The 13,928-nt window shown below is 44.5% G+C and overlaps 1 long non-coding RNA gene across 1 annotated transcript in view; it reads left to right on the top strand.

Annotated features, from left to right (window-relative positions):
* LOC122235411 overlaps positions 1-13,928 on the top strand; it is a 34,918-nt gene that overhangs the window by 5,017 nt on the left and 15,973 nt on the right. Inside the window, exon 3 of the long non-coding RNA XR_006213480.1 lies at positions 5,143-5,257. This is a non-coding gene — a long non-coding RNA (uncharacterized LOC122235411). The remainder of the gene's footprint in view (positions 1-5,142; positions 5,258-13,928) is intronic.

The raw sequence follows: 13,928 nt of genomic DNA, 5'->3' as shown, positions 1-13,928 counted from the left end.
ATGAGATCCGGAAATAGAGAAAATAAGAGTCACCTTTGGGCTCTTGGGTTCCAACAGCCTCACGCTCGGGAGGGATAAGTGGAACTCCTATGTGCAAATAGCATAGACTTTGGAGAACAGGAGATCAGTTTCAACAATGTGTCGTCACCCTCTCTCAGCCATTTCCCAGTCTCCTGTCCCAGGAGGGGCAGTTGCCAGAGGGGCAGTTACACAAGCAGATACATTTTGGGTTTTGTAACCCTTCCCCCAGAAAAGCCGGAGGCAAGAGAGGACAGAAAGAAGCTGTGACAGACACCAACGGTTGTCCTGAACCCTGATGCTGTTCAGATATTGGGTGACAATGTGTTGAGCTCCAGGGAGTGAATCGTCATTGTTCTAATCCAGCCATGGTGATCCCGCCCTTTGCCAGCGGGTGGTTTAGGGGTGCCATGTGACCCAGTTGTGTCCAATGAGTTATTAAGGAGAAGAGTTCTGGAAAGACTCTTCCTCCTTGAAAGAAAGCCAAGGACCACTCCTCCCTGCTTTGGATGTGGTCATGAGACAATGTGATACTTAGTGCCAAGCAAATATTTTATGACTAAGAGCAGGAAGCCAAGAGAACGGCAAAGAAGTAGCCTGTCTGCTTCCAACCTTCTTGTCACGTGAGATGATTCAATCCATATTTTTAAACCACTTGACTTGCAGCCAAAAGCTTTCTAATTAATACGGACCTGACCTAGGTATCCCAGAAGAGGTTGTGTCTCGCCTCCTGGGTGGAATCCTGTGGCAGGAGTAAGACCCTAGAAAAATCATGGCCCCTCGGTCTGTGGCAAATGGGTCTCAGGCAGCCAGGCATGGGCACAAAAGCATGTTCCCCATGTGTCTGAGGGTGGCAGAGGTAGACAGGGTCTTAGGAAGCCCCACAGATGTTCCTATGGAGTCCCTCAAAAAATAACTACTGGGGAGCCTGGGGGGGGGGGGCCTCAGTCGGTTAAGCATCCGAGTCTTGATTTCAGCTCAGGTCATGATCTCATGGTTTGTGCATTCGAGCCCCGAGTTGGGCTCCGTGCTGGCAGCACAGAGTCAGCTTGGGATTCTCTCTCTCCCTCTCTCTCTCTGCCCCTACCCTGCTCGTGCACTCACTCTCTCTCTCTCTCTCTCTCTCTCTCTCTCTCTCTCTCTCTCAAAATAAATAAACTTTAAAGATAAGTATTAAAAAAAACCACATTGCACAAATCTGTCTACATTTCTTTTTGAAATCAATGATTTATTTATTTATTTATTTACTTATTTATTTTGAGAGAGAGTGCACAGGCACGTGTGGGGGAGTGGGGAAGGGGCAGAGGGAGAAGGAAAGAGATAATCTCCAGCAGGCTGCACGCCCATCACAGAGCCTGATGCAGGGCTAGATCTCACGATGGTAAGATCATGACCTGGGCCGAAATCAAGAGTCTGGCGCCTCACCAACTGAGCCACCCGGGTGCCCCTGTCTACGTTTCAGCAGAGCCCAGTGAATACTTTGTCGGGGGGTTGGCACTGCTTCTGAGGACCAGCATTTGGGAACAGCACGTGGAGACCACACCCCAGTGATCCATTTCCAGCTCATTGTGGCAGAGACTGTTGGTTGTCTCCCAATATCCAATGTCCCTTCTTCCATAGTCATAGGAACTGTGATTTTTAGCTGGACCTACGGAAACGCCACGTTTCCTAGCCTCCCTTGCAGTTAGATGTGGCTGTGTGCCTATGTCCTGGCTGATGAGGTGTGAACGAAAGTGTCCCATGGCTGCCGTCAGGCACCTCCTTCAAAAGACAGCAGGCACATACCGTGGTGCAGTTTTCTTCTTCACCCCTTGCCTCTCCTGCTGCCCAGAATTCCCATGTGGTGGCTAGAGTCCCAATCATCTCACACCATAGATGGAAGGTCGCACCCTGGGGATTGGGGAGCAGTGAGAGGAAGGGAGCCTGGACCCTTGAGGACTGCAGGAAGCACAACAGCCACACCAGCTCTGGACTGCCCTGCCCTAACTTTTAAACGAGGAAGCAAAGTTCTGTCTTCTTGAACTACTGTGATTTAGAGTCTCGCTTTACCGACAGCGGCACCTAATCCTCTTTGAGACATGTAGCCACCAGCCATGCTGTGAGAAGGCCCCGGGGTCAGGCCAGTCAGGATCTCGGCTATTCAAGATGGAGGACGGCCATGGCGATTTCCTCCCATTATTGACTCACATCCTCTGCCCACTGTAGTCGCATTTATAATAACTCACTTTGTCTGACGTTTCTGCTTCCCTGCATGTATCATTTTTCTTTCTGTTTTCTGTTGCGAGTGCTTCATGAGATGTTTCAAGCTTTTTTAAAAGAAAAATGTGCAGTAGGAATAGAAGTTGTTACCGAACAGATACAAGTGGCAGAGAATCTCTTTATAACCACGCATGAAGTGAAAAGCAAAGGGGTATAAGAATCAAGTTTCTAAAAAGAGCCCATAAAAGGCACTACTGTTCCGTCGTCTGTGGCTCCTTCCGCTTTCTCTGGGGTAAATGGCATTCCCTGTGCAATGGAGACATGCACATCTGTTATTTCTGTTCTAGAATATAGTGTGTCTCTTCAGGTCACAAAAGTCCATTGTTGCCCAAGTTATGAGGAGAAGAGTATGAATCTATCATGAGCATTTTCCAGTACACAGCACTTTCCTGTCATCTTTCCAGTAAAACAGTTCTGGGTACTAGCTGGGAAAGCAAATTTCTGGTACAACATTCTGTCCTCTGTTCTTAGACCTGTTCCATGTAAGGAAGCAAATATACTGACCACAAATTGGGCATTGTTTGAGATTTTCACAGTAACGTGTTCGATTATGTTATGAACCTAAGTAAGAAAGTCCATAGAAATAATAATCATCTGTGGGGTTTAAGAGCCTAATAAATGGCAACCCTCCTTCTACCCAAGTTTAAGACCAACTGAAAAATAAATTCAAGAGTCCAACAAGTGGAGATAGAAATAATCAGCGTTGTTGATGACCGAAGAATGTGGCCTTAAATCCAGGGGCCAACAGACTTTCCAATACATTCTCACCGACTTGAACCTAAGTGTGGGCTCTGCTATTTCTGGGGCGGTGCCCATGCCATAAGCTTCTCTCCTAATGGAGAGCAAAACAGAGTGGACCCTTTATGTGGGCAGACAAATCTGGAAGAGAACTCAAGAAACCCTGAGCCAAGCATGCTCACCTCCTTCTTCCAAATTCACCAATTAGATGGGTCATTCCTTCTCGGGGGAGGGATGGTTAGTGGGGTGGGGGCGTGGGCAGAAGCTGGACTCGGACACACGTCCTTTTCCCACTTGTAGCAGACTCAGTTCTTGCCCCATCTCTACCCGCCAGGACTTACCACTTAAGGCTGACTTCCGACTGTCTGTATTAACATCTTTTTTCCCAAGGGCTTTCTCCAAACTACGGAATCAGCAGTGCACGACCAGTGACTGATGGGGGTTGATTAATTCCCAGCTCCCTTGCCTATATCACATAGATAACTGAGGTGCCTGTTCTATGCCGCTTCCCAGAACTTTCTGGTAGGATGCAGCCTCAGTCACCCACAGTGATGCCCTGCTCAATCACACACTGTTGGCTGCCTTTGTTCCCCGTCTCACCTCTACCATGTCCCCAGTGCTTTCAGGAGTCACCACCCAAGTAAACTGCTTTTGTCATCTGGTTATCTTGAGATCAGCTAGAGCGGGGGTCAGCAAACTTTTTCTCTAAAGAACCAGATAGTGAATATTTTAGGCGTTGCAGCTACTCAGCTCCAACATGGCAGCACGAGAGGCAGATGGGCACAAAGACAACACATGACAAAAACGGGTGTGGCTGTGTGCCAGTAAAGCCTTGTATTTACAGAACCAGGCAGTGGGCTGGGTTTGGTTGGTGGGCCAAGTCAGAGTTTGCTGACGCCTGATCTAGGGCCATCGACCTCCACCATCCTCTGTATTAGTTCTCTACAGCTGTGGCACACATTGCCACAAACTAACTTAGCAGTTTGAACACGAATTTCTTATCTCACAATTCCACGGAGGGCACAACTCTGGAATTACCTCGTGTCAGAGGGAAGAAAAACCTCTATCTCTTTTAAGCCATTTTTTGGGGATTTGCTTTATATACAACTTCGTAACTTAACTGATGGAGAGGGACTCGATAACTTTTCCTGGGTCACCTTGTAGCTATAGATTGGGAATGCAAACCGAGCTCTCTCGGGCTACAGTGGGCTTGGGGCCAATCATCCGTGTCTGTGGACTGGAAAGTGGGAATGTCTCTTTAATTGGGAGACGAAAATGTCCTTTGATCTCATGGACTTAAATCAGGCCTTTATTTCATACATTCTCTTTTGATTCCAGCTTCCTGCCTCTGGAAAGGTCTTTTTGTTATTGCTAACAAAGAAAATATGAATGAGGAGTAAACTACCTTCCATAGTTGAAGTCATTTCAGTAGAGATGAATGTCATTAGAGACTTTTTTTTTTCATATTTTTGAAAGGTTATTTGTTTGAGAGAGAGAGCGGGAGACAGAATCCCAAGCAGGCTCTGCACTGTCAGCACAGAGCCTGATGTGGGGCTCAAACCCACGGAATCGCAAGATCATGACCTGAGCCGAAGTCAGATGCTTAACTGACTGAGCCACCCAGGCGCCCCGAACCTCATTCCTTAGGATTAGGACAATTTTTAGAGTGAAATTTAACTTGTGTGTGTGTGTGTGTGTGTGTGTGTGTGTTTTACTGTTATAATACATGTGACACATGCACAGTGCAAGAAATGAGAACCAGAAAGGAGCTACAAAATGAGAGGCACAGTTTTGTCTCCTCAACATAGACCTAACTCCCACTACCTGCTACATTATAGATCTTTCCAGAACCCTTTTTATACACATACAATAATATATACGCATGTCCACTCTATCACAAATAGAAATATACTACACGTGTTGTTTGCATTTACTGAATCTTGTATCACATAATCACATATAAGATCCCAAGTAATTTATTAAATGGCTGTAGAATATTTCCATTGTACGGATGCAGAATGGTTTATTTAACTGGTGTTTCCTTATGATTGGACAATCGGGGTTTTATTTTTTAATGCAAATAATTCTACAATGTATATGCTTGATCTTTTTTCCTTGTCTCCATAGTACAAGTTCCTAGATGTGGACCTGCTGGGTCAGAGAGCATTGTCCAGCTTTAATTTTCAGAGAGATTGCCAAAGTGCTCTGCAAAGAGATCGCCTGAAACCGCCCTCTCCCAGCAGTAAGTGAGAATGCGTATGTCTCTTCTTTGCCAGTGTAGCTGTTAACAAATTGGTGGATCGTTGCCAATCTGATAATGAAAAAAAATGTATTTTCTTGATATTTTAATCTGCATGTTTAAAAGTATAAGTGAAAGTAAGCCTTTTGTCACTATTTATTGGCCACTGGGATTTCTTGTTCTGAGAACTGCTTATTCATGTCCTGTCCCATTTTTCTGTCAGGTTCTTCATTTTTTTCTTATCGATTTAATAAGAGCTTTTTGCAACTTTCGGAAATTAGTCACAAGTCATATATCTTGAAAAGTTCTTACTAGTACGTGTTGTCTTTTAACTCTGTCTGTGGCAATTTTCCCTACGAGAGCTTTTTTGTTTTTTGTGAAATTTATTAATCTTTTCCTACATCTCTTCTTAGTCTTGTCCCCATGATTACAAATTAGTCCCCCCAAATTTTAGTGTTGGATTTTTTTTCCAGATAGAGTAAAACCTTGGTTTGCGAGCATAATTCATTCCAGAAACATGCTTGTAATCCAAAGCACTTGTGTATCAAAGCGAATTTCGAGAACCATTGGCTCAGTTGTGATCATGTAACGTTCGGCATCACCTACTACTCGTATTGTAAGATATCACTCATTTATCAAGTTAAAATTTATCAGCAATGTAAGAATGAAATCTGGCCGTTTGTAGCAACGTGGATGGAACTGGAGAGTGTGATGCTAAGTGAAATAAGCCATACAGAGAAAGACAGATACCATATGGTTTCACTCTTATGTGGATCCTGAGAAACTTAACAGGAACCCATGGGGGAGGGGAAGGAAAAAAAAAAAAAAAAAGAGGTTAGAGTGGGAGAGAGCCAAAGCATAAGAGACTGTTAAAAACTGAGAACAAACTGAGGGTTGATGGGGGGTGGGAGGGAGGGGAGGGTGGGGGATGGGTATTGAGGAGGGCACCTTTTGGGATGAGCACTGGGTGTTGTATGGACCAATTTGACAATAAATTTCATATATTAAAAAAAAAAAAAAGAAGCCTCAAAAAAAAAATAAAATAAAATTTATCAGCAATGTCTGCTGGTCTTGTGGAATACTCACAGAACAAGTTGCTCACAACCCAGGGTTTTACTGTGTATCTTTGGTTCCCTGGTGTAAGAGGAGACATAGAGTTTTCATCTTGTTTTCTCCAAGTGACTAGACAGGTATTCCAAACCCGTTTATTGAATAATCCATCTTTTCTTGTCTTGATTTCGTACGTGACTGTCATCGTGTTTCCAATTCTCATATGGATTTGGGTCTATTTCCAAACCCTGTTCTCTTCTTCTGCTCAAGTTATTCTTGGTCCAGAAACCCAATTTTAATTAGTTTTGCTTTATAACCTATTTTCCTATGTAGTAAAGCTAATCACCACCCCTTACCTGTTAATCATTTCCCCCCCAGGGTTCCGGCTATTCCACATGCTTATTTAAACCAATCAGTGTTGACTGGGCAACTCCTAAGCAACAGGCAGTGGTCTAAGCACTGGGGATACAGCAGTGACCAGAACAGGGAAAATATCTGCCCACGTGGTGCTTACGTTCTAGCTGCATGAGAGAGGAAGACAAATCAGTCAAATACCTACAGTGTCAAAGGGTGATAAGTGAGACGGAGAGAGACAAAATAGGGAAGGAAGATAGGAAGTGGGGAAAGTACGAAACCAGGGGATCAAGACAGGCTTCATTGAGAATATGGCGGTTGAGGTGAGGAAACAAAGTGCGCGGACAAGCAGAAGCACTGTGCAAAGGCCCTGAGACCAGAGGCCAGTGTGCCTGGAGCAAAGCGCATGAGAGAGAGAAGGAAATGAGGTCAGAGAAGTAACAGGGAGTAATCCAAGAGGGCCTTGTGGGAAAATGAAGATTTGGGCTGTTTCTCTGAGCAAGATGGGGAGCCATTGGTGAATGCAGAGCAAAAGTGTGTCATAAGTGGACTTAAAGTTCCAAAAACTGATACTATGGATATTTTGGTTGGAATGACGTTGAAATCTCACATTAATTTACAGAGGATATGTGTGTGTGTGTGTGTGTGTGTGTGTGTGTATATATATATATGTATACACATATATATATATACATATATATATACACACATATATATACATACATATATATACATATATATGTATGTATATATACATACAACCATATGTGTATATATATATATACACACACATATGTATATATATACACACATATTATAAGTCATGTATATAAAGTAATATATATTAAGTAAAATATATATATTTTTTAAGTATCTCTGTACCCAGTGTAGAGCTCTAACAACTCCAAGATCAAGAGTCGTATGCTCTACCGACTGAGCCAGCCAGGCACCCCAGAGGTTGACATCTTGAAAATCCTGTGTCCTCATACCCAAAAATAAGATATGCAGCAATATTATAAATGCACAAAGTGACAAATTGAATTACCTCTAGGAATGTATTCTACAGATACAGTTGTATATGTGCAAAATGACTTATATATACAAGTATTGTCTATGATACCAAAAGATTGGAAACAATGCCAACATCCAGACATCTACCGGTATAGGACTGGCTAAGTAATTTTGACACGTGCATGGGGCACCTAGTTGTCTCAGTTGGTCAAGCATGTGACTCTTGATCTTGGGTTGTAAGTTGGAATCCCACGTTGGGTGTAGAATTTACTTAAAAATAAAATCTTTAGGGGAGCCTGGCTGGCTCAGTCAGTTAAGCATCCGACTTCAGCTCAGGTCATGATCTCACGGTTCATGGGTTCGAGTCTCGCATTGGGCTCTGTGCTGATGGCTCAGAGCCTAGAACCTGCTTCGGGTTCTGTGTCTCCCTCTCTCTCTGCCTCTCCCCTGCTCACACTCTGTCTCTCTCTCTCTCTCTCTCTCTCTCAAAAATAAACATTATTTAAAAATTTTAATAAAATATTTAAAAATAATTAAAAAATTTTGGACACATACACTCAATGGAATGACATGCCACTACAAAACAGTAAGGAGAATCTTTATGTACTGATTCAGAATGATCGCCTAGATGAACTACTAATAAAAGCAAGGTAGAGAGAATAGTGTGTGGAGTATGCTGCTTTGGGGATAAAAAAGGGAACTATATATTACGTATGAATTTACTTCGGTAGTGATACAATATGTTTGTAAGAATACATAAGACACTGCTAACAATAGTTACCACTAGCGAGGGGCACTGGGGAACTGGAAGACAGGGACATTTTTCACTGTATACCTTTTTCTATCTTTGGACTATTGAACCATGTGCATATAGTATCCTTCCAAAAAGAATATAAATATACATCTCAATGAAATTGAGTATGTCTTTATGTTAGGGCCATTTTGGAAATGTATTTGGCAATGACTCAAACAGAATTAGTAGAGACCTAAGTCATATGCAATGACCTATATGATGTACCTTTACACGGCCAGTTGTAATAAATACACAAGTAGACAAATGTAGGGCTATATAGACAATGTGCTCATTTCTCTGCCAAAAAAATATATACTTTGGGAGAGGAAAACAGGCACAAAAGGCGATTTCCACATTTTCACAGCGCAGATGAGCTGGGAGAGCTCAGTCTCTTGGCCTGCCAATTACACACTGAAGCCTGTGCTGAATAAGTGGGCTGCGTCGTGTATTAAAAGATGATGTGTCCTACAGATAAAAGAAAAATGAATCCGGTAAGAGGGATCAGGAGCGTAGGGTGGATACCTAGGAGGAGAGTGGGGTATATAGATCTGAATTGGATGGTTAGGAAGGCTCCCTGAGAAGGTGACATTTGGGGAAGATGTGCAGAAGGGGAGGGGGCAGCCATCCTGGTGTTTGAGAGAACACCTTTGAGAGGGAACATTCCCGAGGCAGGTGTTTTCCTGGTCTGTGGAAGGGACAGCAAGGAAGCCAGTGTGGCCGGAGTAGATGGAGGTGGGGGGCACAGGCAGTGGGGAGGAGGGAGTGGATGCCACAGGGCTTTGTCAGCTCTGCTGAAGACACTGCCTTAACGAGATGGGAAACCACTAGAGGATATTGAGTGAAAGAGTGAAATGGGTCCTTCCATGTTAAGAGCATACCTCTGGTTGCCGTGCAGAGCACCAGCTGGAGGGAGTCAAGGGTAGAAGCAGGGAGGCCAGTGCCAGGATGGTTGTGTTATTCCTCACTTCACTCCCTGGAGCATATTCTCAGAGCTGTTCAAAGTAGATGCCTGTGTAGACGCTACATTCAACACAGAAGCACGGTCCTTCAAAGCTCGTTTTTTCCCCGTCATAAGAATAACACACACTCACAGCAGAAAACTTGAGAGAAACAGAAAAACATGCGTGAGAAAGGAAATTTACCAATATGGTGCCTCCCAGACACAACTACTGTTGACATTTTGGTGTGTTTCTCTCTCATCTATGGGGCTTCGCGTAGCTGGGTTCATAACATGCACACATTCCACTTGATCTCGTAACTAGTAAAATGAGCATTTTACCACTAAAAGATTTATTCTAATGAAAGCACGATATTCTTTTTTATGACTGTATAAAATTTAACTCAACCCACCCACTAAATAAGGCATCGAGAAAGACCTGTACGCACAAATTTTGGTCTGCAGTTTAGATTTGCTTTCCCTGGGACAGATTCCAGAGGTGGAACTAACAGGTCAAACAGAGGATGTGTTTTAGGGTTTTGATACTCATTGTCATATTATTTCCCCAAAAGGTTGTACCTGTATAAATTCCCATAAGTTTATTGAAGTCATAAACCACCTTTAAGAAAAAAATATCCTTTATTAGCATCATCCTCTTAAAGAAAATGTCTTTTTTTTTTTTTTGAAGAGATCATCTTTTTTTTAATGTTTATTTATTTGAGAGAGAGAGAGCGTGCACTTGAGCAGGGAAGAGGGGCAGAGGGAGAGAGAGAGAGAGAGAATCTTTTTTTATTTATTTTTGCAGGGAATGGAGAGAGAGGGCACAAGTGGCGGGGGGGGGGGACAGAGAGAGAGAGAGGGAGAGAGAATCCCAAGCAGGCTCTGCACTGTCAGTGCAGAGGCCGATGTGGGTCTCGATCTCACAAATTGTGAGATCGTGACCTGAACCAAAATCAAGAGTCAGATGCTTAAGAAATCGAGCCACCCAGGCGCCCTTAGAGAGCCACCCAGTGCAGAGCCCGACATGGGGCTCAATCTCACGAACCATGAGATCATGACCTGAGCCTAAATCAAGAGGCGGACACTTAACTGACTGAGCCACCCAGGCGCCCCGAGAAAATTTTTAAAATGAGAAACTGTCAGAATTTCATACATCAGATGCATAGCAGAGAAGGTAAAAAATAAGAATCTGAGTATGAAAGAGTTATTAGAGTTTTTAGACCAAAGCTGTAGTTAAATTACGGTCCAGCTCAAGGAATACATATGAAACCAAGTGCGCATTGGGTATGCTTTATAGGCATAGAAGGAGCCATCACTAAATATATGTGGTTGCTAAGAGACTAAACTGGGGACTAAGACATTCTCCTCAAATTGAGTTATTCCAGGACTAGCTTTCTCTTCTTTCTAAATGGTGTGGCATGGAGACATTTGTGACAAATTGGTGTTCAGCCAGAAGGAAAGAAATATGTAGAAAGATGAAATAAGGAGTAGGAAGACGTGGGTTCTAGAGCAATTCATTACTTCCTTACTCTGGGTCAATCACTTGACCCGTTGAGTCAAGTAAAGCGGGAATAATATTGCCTGTCTCCTCTTGTCTACCTCACAAAGCTTTTATGAAGATCAAATACGCTAATAAATGGCAGAGTGATATACAACCGTAGGGTGTCGTTGCCAGACCGAAGTCTCAGGCGCGCTGCTTCAGCTACTTACATATGACACACTTTCATTCCTCTCACTGGGTTTGTCTTGCGTTCAGTTAGAGCAGATTCAACAGTCTGCTTTGGAAAAAAAAAAATGTAGAAAGGAAAGCGTGGTGATACAGGTCCATTCGTAGCCCCCCATGAGACCGAAATTCCCTAAAGGGCACGGCTTCTATCTCATTCCCTATGTGAAGAAGTGTCCAGAACCCCCTGTGTTAGGAGGAAACAGGATTATAGCACCCTGTTTTGTCGTGTTTCTTAATGGAATATTCTAGGCGAGGGCAAGACGGAGGCCCAGTTAGGAATTTCTTTCTTTCCTGCCTCTGAGCCTGCCCTACACCCATCTTGTTATTCCATCCCCACCCTGAGCTGCCGGGCAAGCTACTCCTCATCCGTCAAATCTCAGGAAAGTCGTCTCTTCTAGCTCTTTCTCTTAAGCCATCGTGTTGGCCTGAACCTCCGTCAGCACCCAATACAACGCTGTTTCGTTGGATAATGAGTAGGCTCTTCTCCCCCTCCCGCTGGCCAGGCCCTTGTCTCCTTTGCACCTGCTGCAGCAGGCTCGTGTTCTCTGAATAAAGGCGTGCCTGAATTTTCAGGGGTCCGTGTCAGGAAAGGAGGTGAATGCATCCCTGACAGAAATGAAGCCATTATGTACTCTGTTGCCAGAAACATAGTGCTGAACCCACCTCTCTGCATAGATGCATGACTATATACTCAAACGTGTTTGTGCATACATATAAGCAGTATTCTCTTGGTAACGCAAAATGTTGAGAATAATAACGAGTTGAGGTTACTGAGGCCTGATACTAATCATGCCCAGGTCTTATGTTGAAATGGAATTGGAGTATACTCAGAAGAGCAGGGGATTTTAAAAATCTGGTCCTCCTAAATCCTCTCGCAGACATCTAATTCAGTGATCGTCAGTTGTCTGATGATTCTATAGCAGTGGAAATGCTAATAAATACTGATGTCTGTGAACCACCCCCAGAGACTCGGATTTAATTCGTCGGTGGTAGGACTTGGGCATCTGTACATTCTGTCAGCTCCCCAGGGGATTGTCACGCGCAGCCCGGCTGAGCACCACGGCTCTGAAGTGTCTGGGGTTGAGATGACAGATTTAACTAATTAAACCTCAAGGCCGATTGCACTGGACTTTCTGGACATCTGCATAAAGGCTCTCGCTCTCGCTCGCTCTCTCAGTCTCTCACCCCCTCATTCCCTTGCTCTCTCGCTCGCTCTTCTGTTTATTCAATAAATCGCTTTGGGATGACTCTGCTGCTTTTCAGCCAGTCACGTAAGAACTCAGATCCCGATGGTTCAGATGGAAGCATCCCGGGCTGTTTAACACCCAGGATGCAGTGCTGTCAAGCATGGACTGTGGAAGGACGAAACGAAGTCAGTAGGTTCCCCTGCCTGTGTTACGTGGGTGGCCCTATTAATGGGAGGGGACACAAGAGCAAACACTGACATACTGACATTTGCCAAACCCTCTTGAACTTTCTCTTTCGGGATCAGGCATAAGCCGGGTGGGGTACCACCTGACTCTCACGTGGTGCATGCCACGTGGCCAAAAACTATCCTAAGATTCTCTGACCAGGCAGTTCCTGCCTTCTGATCATTAATCCCAGGATCCTAAGGAGCTGTGGCTCTCGGGGCAGGGTGAAGTGAGGACCGAGGTGTCCCAGCATCGGTGACACAAAAGCACTCTTTACATAAGGCCACCGTTGAATGAGGTGAGTCCCTGGTAGTACTTCTTCCAAAGCCAGCCCCTGACTGTAAATTCCCAAAGGGCTGGGTTCCTGTCTCCCCACTCTCCCAGCCTGTCACACGGAGATGGGCCTCCACCAGATACTCAGGGAGGATTTATAGAGCAAATGCCCTCCAGCTCCTTGATATTCCAATAAACCATCGAAGCCCCAGGATTTGCTTATTTGCAACACCGGAAACGGTTAACCTAGAGATAACACAAGCGCTGAGGTTTCTCCCCTGGCCCTTCCTAGGGCGGCAAGATATGCACCACAAGAGCCCAAGGCGCAGGACTGAAATAACACTGGTGCCACCCCGGCGCCATGTTGCTCTGGGTCGGGACTGGGCCCTCCTGGAGTGTACCCATGAGCCCGGAGGTCACAGAAGTCTTTGTTTGGGCCGCGGGCCCCCAGGGTCCCCACACGGCCATCTCCCTGACAGCCAGCATGTCACATGATTCTCATGAACCTTCCTTCTAAAACTCTGAGCTCAGTTCTCCCAGAGTTGCATTATCCTGGGAGCTGATTCACCGGGTACTCCACTCGACTTTGATTGCAACAATCAGGGCCTCAGCCATCAAGAGGATGAAAGAAGGAAAAATCTCGTCAGATCATGATACTTTTCAGAAAACATCAAACAGAAAAATTGTGCTCTGCCTTTTATCTCGGTGTCTTGGTTCCATTTTATTCCTCTTATTCCTTCTATCACTGCTACATCATATAACCAAGATCTTTATGCTAAAAGGAAGGGTTATAAGAGAGTGCTGTTTCCACTGTCTAGGCAAGCAGAAGAAGCTAATCCTAAGGCTTCTGCTGGAAGGAAGCCCTATCAATGTCTGTTTTCATTGGAAGGTTCTCAAAGCAAGATAATGAGAATTTCTCAGGGCCCTGATGTTCCCCTCCTTCCCCTCCATAAAATCAGCTGATTCTCACACAGATACATTTTGTCTGATTCCACGGCGTGGATACATTTGATGGAGCCTTTTCCTACAGCAGCATTGCTTGCTAATTCTGGAGATGCCACTCGTCTGACAGAGAACGTGACGTTTAATTGCACTGGACAGCCTGACTCAAGGCCACA

The sequence above is a fragment of the Panthera tigris genome, chromosome X, assembly GCF_018350195.1.
Source record: "Panthera tigris isolate Pti1 chromosome X, P.tigris_Pti1_mat1.1, whole genome shotgun sequence".
Lineage (NCBI taxonomy): Eukaryota > Metazoa > Chordata > Mammalia > Carnivora > Felidae > Panthera > Panthera tigris.
This window is presented reverse-complemented; position numbering and strand designations above follow the sequence as displayed.